Below are 14,741 nucleotides of genomic sequence, written 5' to 3'. Positions count from 1 at the left end.
TTCACCCTGCAGACAGTGCAAGAAACAATACTCTAGAGAAGTATCAGATACTAGTTCCTACTTCAGCTCCATCTGTTGCCAAAAAAAAGTTAAAGAAAGCAGACTAATGGCCATAAATGTTTCAAATTATTTCCATTTACAAGATGACAGAATGTTCCAGGGGAATTTCACAGAGATTAAATATGCAGTATGTAAGTATCTGGTAACATGAATTTAGTGACAGGTCACTGTACACCGTTCAGGTGGGCTCTGGATTCAGTGCAGATTTGCCATTTTCCCACCTGGAAGATGAGCTCTGTGGAGTTGCTGTTTGATGGAATCCAGCTGGAAAAGACTGATCAAGTGCTACAAAGTTTCAAGCTTTTCTTGTGCCTGACCTTTCAGAAAGACCCATTCTAGCACTCTTAGGACTAGAGCTCTTCTAATGACACACCTTGGTGAGGAAACGCCTCATGGACTTAACTTTGCCTTCACAGCAACCTTCACATCCCCCTACCCTGTTTTCAAAAACACCATAATAACCCTGTGGCGATCCATTCATTACTATGAGGAGAAAACACTGAGTGCATCTTGATCTTTCTTCTAGCATTACTTAGTAGCTGGAAATAAACTGGCACCATACGAACAGTCATTCTGCAAGATCAGCTTTGCTTGGAGCCTACAGTCATTTGTGTCTAGATTGCACTGTCTGAACAAATTATAGTCAGATTCTTCCATGTATTTGCATAAAGACTATTCTGTTAGTATTACAGAAGGAATGAGTAAATAGTATGAATGAATACATGATGTAAGGCTTTTTGAAAGTCGACAATGAGATTTCCATAGCAGCAACATATTCCCCATTAGATGACTTCAAAAACCTGAGAGTTTCACTTCTAGTTTCTGAAATGTACCAGTAAGTCCTTTTGATACTAAAACACATGCAACTTAATTAAGCCAAAAATACTACCGTTGGAGCTATCTACATAATTTATCTAATTACAGCTATATAGAAGTAAACAAAAAGAAAGGACCCTTACATAAGGAAGGTCTGTTCTCTGCAATATGCAAAACTTTGAACTTCTACTTTTTCTAACACAGTTCACTAGGATGTATTTCTTAGTGATCTTTTCTGCTAATGAAACTGATGCTGCTTAACCAGACTGTGTGGACTTGTCACTGCTATCTGAAAGCTAGTCCTTGCCAAAACTTGACATACTTGACAAGAAAATAAATGTTAACAGTATCCAAAGTCCAAGTGAGTTTATTGGTCTTCTTTACTGTAATCAGCTACATGGCACGTGGCATGTCATTACACTTCCCCATTCTTTTTGTGTGACAGAAGGGAGGGGTCCTGTTTTCAAATCTCGCTGATATCCATCAACATCCAATTTAGGTGAGCTATTAAGAGGACAGCTTCTTGACATTATAGTAATTGCTGCTTTAGAAAGATGTTAGACTCATGACCTCACTTAGAAACTGAAAAGAGACAAGATGAGCCTACAAACCAATTCCTTAAATGAATCCAAAATTATCTAACAGCATCCTAAAATGACTAATTATAATGGGTACCTAATGAAGCACGGTTGTAGTGGGGATCGAAGGAGAGAGTAATGCTAGAAGGAGTTATGATTTCTCCACTTGTACCACCCCTAAAACAATACAGTAGCCCTCATACAGCTGCAGAGTTTCCAGGCAATAGGACACTGGAATTAAACTACATCTTGGGGAAAAAATAACAGGGAACAGTTGAGGAAGCTGAATTAAAATTGTTTTGTTTCTCCACAATTTAAAGTTGGCATGCATTTTCAGATTTGAAATTTGTGGAAACATTTACACTTGAGCAAAATGTATTTTTCAGAGGTAAAACAAAGTCCTGCTTTGAGGGTAACTATGGGTGTGTCTATATTTGAATGTGCACATGACTGTAAGTACAGATGCAGGACAAATTCCTACCTAAGAACTCCTTCAGTGCACTAAATGTAGACATAAACTACGATTGTCCTCTATGTCAACACTGTTGTCCTATGGCATTCTTAAAATCAGAGGTAAATGAAATTAAACTCCATGTTATAGCAGAATAAAGCAAATAGTCATCTAGAAATATGCCACAACTCAAATAACCAAATTCCCATTCTATTCCTTCCAAAACAGAACCACCCCCCCCCCCCTCCCCCCAACCAAACAACAAACCCAAACAGAAGAAGGGTTATAATTTTTGGACAGCTCTCCTTTAATCCCCCAATAAACAACTACAGCCAAAGTTATATAATTACTGTGTATGTGGCTGGCTTTCAAATTCTGGTACCCGACTATGGGACTTTGCCTTTTTAAATACAGCAAACCAGAGCTGGATAGATTCGCTCAAATTCTGATGATGCCCAGAGGTCAACAACCACAGAAACTTTGAAATTCCACTTGAGAAGAAATCCTTAAAACCTTATTTCAAGATAATACAAATGCTTCTTCTGGCTTTTTCATAACAATTCCTACAGGGCACCAAGACAGCAAAGGGCAGTCCTCCAGGAGAAAGTGGGAAATTACATGTCTGAGAATTGCATCTCCAGCTATTCCCTGTGTCAGCTAAATTTTGTTGAATCTGGATAATTTTTGCAAAACATTTTGGTTTCTGTGAATCTCTATTTCCAAAAAAACATTTGATTGGAAAAATTCAGATCTGCTTTGCTAAAGACTCAGCTGACTTCTCTTAGATAAACACAGTGAGAAGCTGGGGAAAGTTCAGCAAAGACTCCTTCAGTATTCCAGCAACAAGAACAGTAAAGTTGTTTTCATGTTCACTCAAGATCAGTGTGCATTTTTAAGGCTACAACTGCAAAGAAAAGTTCTCAGCTCTGAAAAACAGAGGTAGTGTCATGTTTGTATTAGAATCTTTATTATGGAGATTTTGGCTTGTTGAATCACTGATTTTGCTTAAATTATTTCAAAATATGTTAACTATGCTCTTGAAAAAATCCTAACAAATACTTCAAGCAATTTATAGTTTCTTTATGAAGTAGTTATTAATTTGGATCAAAATCTCTAATACACATTTTGTAAGATTAATGAGTATCATGAACTTATTAACAAAGTAAACATAAAAAATACAACATGATGATGTTTCTTTGGCAACCAAAGGGACTTTCAGTTAGAGATGAGGAGAAGGATAAACTGGACTTATTGGACCTCCCTTTTTTTTTTTTTCTTTCAAATCATCTGCTTCCTTTCTGTAACTTAAAACATTACAACTACATCTAACATCTCACTCTGATACCATTGTAATACTGAATTATAATTTTCCTAGAGCAAATACTTAACTCCAGGGAAGTTATAGCAATAGAGATCAGACGAGAGAATTCTGGAAGTCCCCACATGCTTTTAGGTTACACTGAATGTTTCCTTGTGCCTTTCCCTAGCAACTTCAACCCCACACCAAGGAACAGTACTCCAAGCTTCGTAAATATCTGTCCCGACTGCCTATAATATGGTGAGTTTATTACATTCTTTGTTCTTAAACATACTGATCCAAATTCTGATCTCATGTACCTTTACATAATGTCTCCACAAGTTCTGTGCTCCTTTATAACGGCGTAAAATACAAAGCTTCTCCAGCACCTACATATAAGGCCAGGAATTTCTGACCTATTCCACTTGTTCTACTAACGCCTTTTATGAAAATAAAAATGTTAAAACTGTGCCAGTAAAATTCTTAGTGTATTCACAGGTACAGAGACAAAAAGATATCAGTTTCCCAGTATACACTATGCCAGTTAATATAATGGTAAAATTATATTTACTAAGTATTATTAAACAATATACAGCCAAAAGTACTCTTTTGCTGGTAAAATCCTCCATCTGCTTTAGCTGCATACTCTAGTTTCCTAATGAAGATTAGACTTTAGAAGAAGTTTATACAAATTTCAGATCAGTAAGCCATAGAAGAATAATGTCTTAGATCTATGGGGGCAAACAACAGAGGATTGTTAATTCACTGAGTAATGAGAGTGGCTGGCACCTCTAAAGTCTGAAGTAATAATGGGAAAGCTCTGCAGCATGTCACCTTGTTATATTAAAAAATCAGTGTCATAGCTTCTGTTCTCACCATATACTAAAATACAGGAAGCATCTGCATTAAAGAGAAATGAAGCATGAGGACTATTGGATTATCCTGCAGAACATTACCCAGGAAGGCAGACACTTCCAAAAGTAAACTGTAAGACTACATGAATAAATACTGATATTTAACAAAATTTCTGAATAAAATGTAGGAATATAAACTTAGTGACATATTCGGCATGCTTCTCAGCAAAGAGTTACAATTCCTTTAAATCCATTTTAAAGTAGTGCAAAGCTCTCAGCTCTCAGGCAGGAGTATGCTGTTACCACCATCGATTCTATTCATGTGAGACACACAGCATGCATAATATTTGAGTTTCACCCTGATCTAAGGTACAGTTAATCTAAAGTAACCCCATTTTCACTGATAATATTCGGATCAGAGTGTTTCTTAATTTTGCACTCACTTCCTTAAGGACACTATTTCTCAGTGCTTGCACACTAAAACACAGTAAATGATTTGAAAATTCATAAAAATAGTTAAAAATGGATTTTGATTGAAGTCCATTCTCTTTCTTCAAATTAAAAACATTATTTTCCAATCACTCTTAAAGGTTTTTGTGGAAAGTTTCCATGTCACCAATACATAATTCACAGCCATAATGTTTTCAGCTGGTAAAACTAGAATATCCACTTGCTGAGCAAAACTTACACTTTGACACAGCCTGCAAAATAATCTTTTCTGTGTGCTGTTTGCCTTTTCAAAATGTCTGAATGCAGGCCTTTGTGCATTTAAGTAAGTACACTCTGCAGCTATTTCTTACGAGAACCAAAAGTGGAAATATATTTCCCAGAGTACAGAATCCATAAAGAGACTGAATTATCTAATGCTTTTACAAGATGGGGAATTAAGCCATTCTTATGGCAATCTTTTATCTGCTGCTGGCTTCAAACCATTATCTCACAGGAGAAAAATTACAGTCTTTGTCAGTCTTTTCAGACTTAACACTCTTTCTTCCCCTGTGAACCATTTTTTCTAGGACTAGTGAAAGAGGTGTGTGTGGGGGTGTGTGTGGTGTGTGTGTGTGCGCATGTGTGTCTTTAAGAGCTATATTAAACTGTTATCCAGAGCCTCAAATTATGACCAGCAAGCTTCCCCAAGCTCATGATCTCCTGGCTTCCTCCCTGTATTGTTTGCATCCAGAAGCAACTGCCATTGCTGATATATATCACAGTGTAGCACCAAACAGAATTTATATAGACCACAACAGAGAGTTAGCTTGCAAAGCACACATCAAAGAGCTCAAGGCAGAAGGAGGAGGAAAGGCTTGGGAAAGCTCTGGTCTTTTTAAATTATTGAGGGGGTTAAAATGTGAAAAGGGAGAGCGGTGTCTTGACAAGATCTACAAATGAAGGACAGGATGAAATGGCTGTTACCCTGTGTTACCCTCTATTAAACTGAGAGACAGTACAATAATTTTCAGGACTAGAAAAAGTGATATTAATTTCATTTTCAAATACGCTCCTACTGCTTTCATTATTACAAATCAAGACTGGTACATTCAAAAAAATCCTTCAGGTCTACTCTTAGAATTTCTCAACAGTGTTTTTAAATCTTTACAAGTGTACCAACCTCCTCACATGAGTTCTATCTATTTATAACCAGACTGAGATAAAATAAATAAAATAAATACAGCTACTTTTGAACAATAGTTCTCACAAAAGATGTTCTAGTGACACATCATCAATTCATAGCATCTTATACAGTATTTTTCCTCCATAACCAAAACCAGATACTAATTCCCTGTCAGTAAAGTTACAGCAGGGCCACCTCCAGATGAACTGGGTGCATTAAGTGCCACATTTCCAAAACCAGTTGTATCATGAGACCAATATGTTCAAGATGCAATTCACATGCAAATTTTATGTACCTGGTGCACATTTCAAGTGTAAATCTATTTTTACTAACATGTAAACACTTATCTTTCTTTAAATAAACAGAATTCAATTTCTCTTACGTTGAGTGACAGTTACTTATGTCAAAAACAAGTCTACTCCACATGTGCAGCTTTTAATAAAGTATCTGTTACATCAAACTCAGAGGGAAATGCTTCGTTGCTGAAAATACTGCATAATGCAAGGACACAGACACACACTATTCCTTCTGAAGAGATAAATGATGCTTCCGAAAATACTGGTTTCTTCACAGCTTACACGATTTTTGATAACTATGTTTTTATTATCACAGTATTTTGTGGAACTTCTGACAGGTCTGAAATTATTGGTTAGTCGATTTATAAAGTGGGAAATATTGGTAAAAAAGAGGGAGGAAAGAAGTCTGATCCTCCTGGGATTTCTGTCTGACCGCTTGATATAAATCTCCTGTCTTACATTGTTCCCTTCCCAAGACACGTTTAAGATTTTGAAAATAGAGCAACTCTGGCAATTTTTTTAAAACACACATTCACAGGGAGTTTGCCATAAAACTAATTAAGATTTGGGATTAAAAATGGTAATATCTTGTGCATTTTAGAGGTCAAACTTAGATCCATGAACTCAAAAAATCAATTGAAATCACAGAGATATTCCCTATTTTTCATATAGTAAGATTTTCAAAGCAACACGAGTCAGTGAAAGAAAAGAAAAACTACTGTGTACTCCGACAATTTAGAAAATAAACTTACTCACTCTGAAAAATTAATTTATGTTCTCTGTCTCTGATAACCACTAGGACCAGAAAAAAATACTTTCTGATTTTTTTTTTCTTTAGTGTGTTCCTATTTTTTAAAAGAATAAGTAAGATACCTAAGTGGTACACCACTCCAGAGATGGAAAGATAAAATGGTTTATTGTAGCTGTATGTAACACTTAGAAAATCAAGAGAAGACTATGAAGACTTTATTGTAGTTATTAATGTATCAGAGCTGGACAAATTAATCACAGCTCAAATTCAACTCAGCCAAAAATCTGAATGAAAATTTTCTGACTCATTCATTTTTGCCACAACTTTTTATTTTCTTCTGATTCTTTTTGGGATTCCACCTTATAAGAAGTTCTAAGTAGCAAAAGGAAAAGTATGGGTTTTCTCTACCATTTTCCAAAGTGAAAGGAGATTTTAAAAACTTATAAAGCACCACTATACAGTGTTTCATTTGCTTGTTTGCCACTCTTTAAAGCAAACAGATGTAAATAAAACATTTGTTTAGCACAAAGTCTGTGAAACTACCACAAACAAACATGAGGAAAATTCAGCTCTTTGAAACAAGAGGTCCAATAAAACCAATGTTACAAAAAAGAAAATAAAGGAAAAAAAAGAATCCAAACCAGCGGCACGAGTCATCTGGAATGTTTAGTACTTTCTCCTCTGTAAAAGTAGTCACTTAGAAATAGCACACAGACAGAAAGCTAGTATGAAATGCAACACAGGAATGAAAAAATTATGTATGCATAATCAAAAGGTTTGGTAACATCTGAAGATGTAATTTTCCTAACATTCTGTGCATGAACTCCAATCAGAGAATTTTTCCCCAAAAATTATTTCTGTACCACCCACTTCAGTTTGGAAACATTTTTTCCCTTGGTACCTTGAAGTCATTTGTTCCCAAATCTCAGGAAAATTAACAAACCAGAAGTTTCTGCCAGAAACTGAGTCACTAAGCTGGCCTTACCACTACTGGGCAGACATACAAAAACTATTCTTCATGCAAATACATGTACCAAACTACACATATACCTGTATCCACTCTCCAGTATTGCATTATAGTGCACAGAGACAAACCAGGGATCATATGGAGGATTTGAGAGAATATTCTTTCTGACACATCTATATATTATTGATTAATCAGAAATATAAATTATATGACACAATATCATTGTTTCCTATATTTCTGCTGCATGATTAGACAGAAATCAGCTGTTTCCTTTAAAAGAGGATGTTTCAAAAGTATTTACACATGGAAAAAGACTTTTATTAAAAACATTTATAAAACCCACAAATAAGCAAAATACAAATCCTAGGGGGTTCTGTTACATTTTTGTGTAAAAGGCTGCACTCTAGACAAATCAAAACCCATTTAAATGTACAAAAGGAAAAATTTATATAAAATTCACCATGGAGAATAAAGCTAGCACAGAAAAAGGGGTCATATAATGATCCAAAATGAAGCAGTCAATAAAAAATTGAAAAAAATGGAACTTAGCGGGGAACATAATAAAAGATTCAGATGCAAGTCATCTGGATGCTCTGCACCCTCTGCTCTGACAGAATATTCACTATGCATTTATTTACACAGAACTTTGGGGAGTAGCAAAGGAAGTTAGGAAAAAGAGGAATCAAAACTATGCATCAGCTCTGAATACGAAATGCAATGTTATGTTTTCCAAATAGATCTATCATGGTACATCATGATTTTGATATCAGAAATTACAATTTATTCTCCTCAAGTCCCAATTTCTAGTCATATGCATTCCAGGATCCACCAGTTGCAGGTTATTCCTCACAAAACATTAACTTAGGAAGGAAATTAAAGTCTATAAAGAAAAAAAGTTATCGAAAGACATCCTTTGAAATCACATACACAGTGCTCTACTCCTAACTCTGTTAAGGAATGGAGAATTCCATATTCCCAGTGATCAGGTTGTCTTTTACCCAGTTCCATCACCTCTTGGTTTATATTCCCATTGCAGTTAAAGGGATGATTATAGCTCATGTAAATATACCTGAACCCCCTTTAAATTAGCATGTGCAGATGCCATCACTGAATAGTTTCACAATTCATGTAGCAGTTAAGGAACTTTTGCACAAGCAGAAATCTGCCTGTCAGATTTCAATGTAGGCATAGCCTTTTATCATCTTTTAGTCCTGCATGCATTTTTAAGGCTACTCCCTTTAGAATTACACACACCAAAATGGCTCAGCCTGGGAAAGAAGACTTCACACTCAGACTTGGAACAGCAGCCCACTGAAAACAGAGCAGAAGCACCTACAGTGGTGGCTTGGTCTAACTTGGCAGAACATAAAACCTAGTCCATCTGTTAAAAACCACACCAGCAGCAAACTCTACATCCTCCCTTCTTCCAGGATCTATGGCATCTATATGGGATGTCAGAGGTTGCCCCTCTTCTTCACCCTACGTGATCAGACTCTATTGCAGTGTTGCATAGTACAGCACCCATTCCCTTGCACCATCCCCTCCCCAGCTGTGGGGTCAGTCTGGGATTACATGCCTGGACAAGACAGGAGAACCCATCCGATTTCAAAAGACAAGTCAGCCATCTCGATGGTTGCTGTGGCGGGACACAATGGCAGTAAGAGCGGACCAGCCATAACCGATATGGAAGGAATCTAGTGCACAGCTGAAGCCGAGGAAGGGAAGCTCAGTACGCTTCCTTCCTTCACTTGAGGAAATCTTCCAGGAGCCCATCATCTTTTAACTGCTTTTTAGATGTAGTCTTTTGTCAGTATTTATGATCTTCCTCACAGGGGTAACTGATTTTTTTTTGTTGTCTGAAGTTTCAGTAGGGTTCTCTGTGGACGGCACATACAGTAACATGGCTTGTTTAGCAGCATTTTTTTCTCTATTTAGTCATCAGCTTTTCTGCTTTTGATAGTTAAATAAGATCTACTTGTCAAGCTTCAGACACTATTTTCTGCACAGCTCATTACCAAATTTTCCAACAAATTCTGATGACCTCAAGTCTCATTAGTATTGTTATAGCTTTGTGATAGTCAGATAAAGCATCTCTACACAAACTGTTATTCTGTAAGAATCTAAAATGGTCAAAGCTAGATTAACACTAGAGAATTCTCTGACCAATTAATTCCTGTTCTTTTCTAGAGAGACATAGCAAGGCCGATTCTGACAACAGTTCTATTCTTTCTACCATTATTCTGCAATTTATAACAAATTATAGTTGGTTCATTCAATTCTTGTCTCCTTCCTCACACATAAATGGTCGTCACGGCTCTATGTCATTAAAATCTGCTTAAAGTCCAGTGGTGTATTTCACAGAACCTACATGTGATTCTTAAATTACACAGTCGTATAAACTACATGGTGCTATGTCCCAAGTACATATGGAAGTGGCAGAGACCACACTGTAGAAAACCAAACTTACTAAAATATTGCAAAAATCCAGATGGTTAAAGAAAAGTTAACTGGCCTTAGCAAATAACCAAGCTAACCTGAAGATTTTTTGGAGGACAAGATATCTTCAAGGAGTCAAAGATGCAGACTATGAGCAGGGCAACAATGGAGATTTCAGAGGCAAGGTGAACTGACATGAGAATTTTTGAGTTTTCCAAACTAAGTTTTCAGAGATTACCTGTAAATGGTAGCACGCACAGAACATCTCATTTATTCTACATTAGCAGCTCGACCACATAAATTACTGCACTTGAACTGTATTCCACTACCAATAGTGACTGTTAGAAAAGTCACATTTACTTTTTTAATGTACAGACGTACTTTGTTTATACCCGTATACTTGATTCCTCTAATATGTTAAAAGGCCTTAGGGCACCATGCATTTGCTCTATCTAATCTTAAAATATTAACTAAAATACTGCATCTCAAACCCACATTTGTATGCGACTAGCACTCCTTCCCAACATTCTTGTTCAGAAGCCTTCAAGCTTGTGGCACAGCATGTTTTCTATAATCCCATTTCTTTTTTAATCACATGCAACCCCTTTTTTGTATTCTATTGATGTTAAGAAGAATGAATGCAGCCCTTGCGCTATTAAAAACAAAAAGCTTCTTACTTCCAGGAATGCATTGGCAAGACTCCACAAGAACAAGATTTAACTTTTGAGCATGGCAGTGGGCATACAAGACTAATGGGTGGTCCTTATGGAAAAAAAAAAAAAAAAAAGAAAGAAAGAAAGAAAGAAAGAAAAAGAACCCCCCCCTAAAATTAATTCAATAGTACATGAATATTATTTTATATTTTATGCCTGATTAAATTCTTATAAAATGTTCAATGTGCAAGTCACAATACATGAGAAAACACTGAAGTGTTGTTTGGCTTTTACAAATTGTCGTTTAGATCTTTATTTAAGCCATATGAGTTTTGCTTATATTTGAGAGTATCTTATGATTCATCAGCCAAATCTGAAAATCATTTTTTTGCCTGTATGAGAAATGATTCACAAAATTGTGTTATAGAATGAGTCAGTTTAATCTCTAAGTCAGTCAGATTAGTTGTGCCCTTAGATGAAGAAGGAATTTTTATTATAATAATTTTGCTCAAATTATCTAAATCAAGATCAGTTGCACTAAAAGTGTCTTTGCTTATTTTCCAGACTAAATAGCAAAAAGCAGACCTTCCAAATACAGGGGGGGGTTGTAGCCTTTTTTCCTGTATCTATAAACTTTGTTTTGTTCCACCTTGTGAATGATGTCACCCCTTTATTTAGATGACTTAATATGCTGCTTAACTTGCACTGTAGTCCAAGAACAGCTATGGGAATAACATTCTCCAGCTACTTTCCCATTTGAAAAACCTCTTAAAGCTGTTATCCATCTGCATTTCACTCATCGTGTGTGAAACATCTATACAGGAAACAGTAAGCTCTCTGTTTCTTACAGCTATATCCCAGTCTACAAATCAATTTATACATGAGGAGAATGAACCTCTCCTTTTATTTCTCTTTCTCTGCTTTTAGGGGATTTTTGGTTGGTTGGTTTTGGGGTGATTTGGGTAGTTTTTTGTGAATCATAAACCGTAAAAATCAACTCGGTGTAATAGCTTGAAAGAATCCCTCATTACCTCCTAGATATCTGGGTGGAGAACTTTACCTTTTATTAAAATTACTGACTTGGGCTCTGACAACACTATCATTTGAAGATGCCTGATGAAATTATCAGCATTGAAGGTGAGATACCAGTTTCTGAAAAAAAAAAACCACCTTAGATGCTTGAGGGTTTTATTATATTTTAAATTATGTCCATTCTCAGTCTGATTTCTTATGATTCATGAAAAAGCTCTTACTTTTGTCCAGGTCACTTAAGTCAAGGGAAAATGTTTTGCCAAATGCAGCACCTCAGCAGCATTGCAGGTTTCCCCCCCAATATAAACCGGATTTAGTTTGCCTTGTAACAAAGTAGATTTTTATCTCTAACATAGTCACTCCCATTTAGCATTCTTTTTAAAGATCTTTCTCTGACACTGTGTTAAACACCGCATCAGAAATAGAACAGGGGAGTGGAGTACCCTACTGCAGGTGCTCTCAGTGAGCATACAGAATTAAACCAGCACTCTCAGGCTAAAGTAACCTGCACATAGCCATAGCCCTGCTCTCTCTAATTCTCAAATAATGAGTGAGCTCTAATGATTTAGGGCAAGAAAATGTAATATTAGTAGCAGGAGGGTCTAAAACTTACATATGATTTTAATGAGGAAGTAGGTTGGAATTTTATTAAGAGTATTTGTCCTTTCCAAGCGAGACCCAAAAATTTAAGCCAAATTAAGTTAAAGCTTGTACTGAGGAACTCCTTCAACCGTTTAAATAAATCCCTCTTGGAAGAGCCCCAGCATGTTCAAGAAAGTGAGGAACCTTCTGGAGGAGGTACCACAGAAGGTAAATTGACTGCAGAGTAATCAGAACAGAGTATTTAAAAAAAAAAAATACAGCAAGAGGAAAGAACTAGAATATGCAAATGCATGAGTAAAATTAAACTTTTGCCTGAGCCAAGAAGCATATTTTCTAACATTTGGAAGTCTGCCAATCAAATTTCAAGTAAAAAGTTGTATTCCTCCTACAGACAGCCAAAATACCTTCAGTAAACCTGATTTGGCAATCTGGTTTGACAAGCCCTATTATCTACAGAACACCCACCGCCATTAATAGCTCCATTCATTTCAAATCACTTTATGCAACCAAAAAAATGGGTAAAATCAAGAGAAAAGACACGTTTAATTGTAACCAAAAGTATTCAAAACAACTTACATTGACTTTTTCAATTGTATTTAAATGTGCCTATAATCAAATTCCATAGTATTTATATATAAACTGTACTGCACACAAGACTACTTTGAGAATAAGAAAATAAAAAAATTCTAAAGCAATTAAATATACTAGTAGGTTCTGTATTATGACCTTACAATAAATACTGGGCTTTGCCATAACAATGGAGACAAATGCCAACACTGAGAAACTTGATCATAGAGATGACCCAAACAGGCTGTGATTTTATAGCATGGTGTTTTCAATGGCTGTATCACTGAGTAACAGAAAATTGAATTGTTCTTGGAACCGGAAAAAAAAAAAAATTATCTTTGTCCTTGAAGCCACTTGCTTCATTCAATTCTCTCTACCCACTACTTCAGCAATTGCAAGAAGGCACTGCACAAATCCGCTGTGAATGTATCGAAAGAGACAGCTTACTGCACTAATAACTCTATCTTGGAGTAAGAAAGGAAAGGTGTCCTTCCATAAGAAGGAAGGAATGCTCCAAAAGAACATACTGACTTCATAATCTTGAAGAATGTTAGTTTCCTCACAGCTGAATAAAACAGCTACACCCATTTCTCTCTTTCGACCTCCCTTGCTACTGATGAGAAGGTATATTTTTTGATTCCTCCAAAGTTTAAAGAAACTGCTAAACTTCAACAAGAGTTAAAAGGACCACAGTCAAGTAGGTATCATCCAGTTCCTCGTTGACTTCATCAAATAGGGTAGGGAATGAAATGAAGGTGTACAGGCAAAATAAAGCCCTGCTTTGCATTCTCTGATATGTGAAGTGACAAAAGGAGATTTTCTGAGATCCTTCTCTACAACTCATATCTTAGTCTGCAGTCGTATAGTACAGCCAGTTTAAGGACAATAGCAATAGCCAAGGTTGCTAGGTTTGGCTCAAGATCTGAGCCGTTTGTTCCCTAGTGTGCAGGATTGAGAGAATATATAGAATCTTGGCACCTGCTGTTAGCGGCTACTTCAAGGAATTTAGAATTTAATTAACCTTTTTATTAATCCATACAAGATTTTATGTAAATTCAAAAAGACCATGTAGAGCATTTCTGTTTTCCTTACCTTTCTACTTGTTAATCCATGGACAACCAATGCCAGTTGAAAAAAGGTGCCACACTTTCATGTAGCTAGTTGTTTGGAAACATTTTACAACATAAGCAATTTGTTTCTAGTGAATTAGAAAGAATCCCATGACTAGCACGCTTGCTCTTTTCTTAAAGCATAAGGCCACATTGCTGTCAGCAAAACTCTCTAGAATTACAAGGCCATCCATCCAGTCACTGCTGCTCTGACCATACTGTGTGCTGAAGTCCCCCGAGGCTCCACAACCCTGCTACAGAGATGCTAACGCATGGGTGATTCAATATGCCTGTAGTTATGCTCCCAAGCATCAGAAAACGTTTTGAAGCCCCTTTTCCTACATAAGTGCCTTTTAAAAGTAGTAATTTACAAGCAAAATGGAAAAAAAAGTAGAAACGTAGGGTGGCATATGGCCAAACTTTTGACTTAATTTCACCACAGGTTGCTTTTTATTTACAAGCAGCTAATCCCCTCTCAAACTACACAATAGAACAGCCATTGGCAAAGGCAGGCAGATAAAATTGGCATGCCTCTGTATTGTTCTTGCTAATCTGAACCATTAACAGAAGGGTGAGAAGGTTAGTTTTGTCATTTAAACAGGCTTAAATCCTTTCTCCAAATGAGCTTTTGTCTACATAGAAGAATGGATCTAGGAAAT

The 14,741-nt window shown here is 36.3% G+C and overlaps 1 protein-coding gene across 1 annotated transcript in view; it reads right to left on the bottom strand.

Annotated features, from left to right (window-relative positions):
• The window catches only part of C3H8orf34 (chromosome 3 C8orf34 homolog), a 166,970-nt gene that overhangs the window by 43,784 nt on the left and 108,445 nt on the right, over positions 1–14,741 (bottom strand). The window lies entirely within an intron of this gene.

This window comes from Falco naumanni, chromosome 3 (genome assembly GCF_017639655.2).
Source record: "Falco naumanni isolate bFalNau1 chromosome 3, bFalNau1.pat, whole genome shotgun sequence".
NCBI classification, from domain to species: domain Eukaryota; kingdom Metazoa; phylum Chordata; class Aves; order Falconiformes; family Falconidae; genus Falco; species Falco naumanni.
This window is presented reverse-complemented; position numbering and strand designations above follow the sequence as displayed.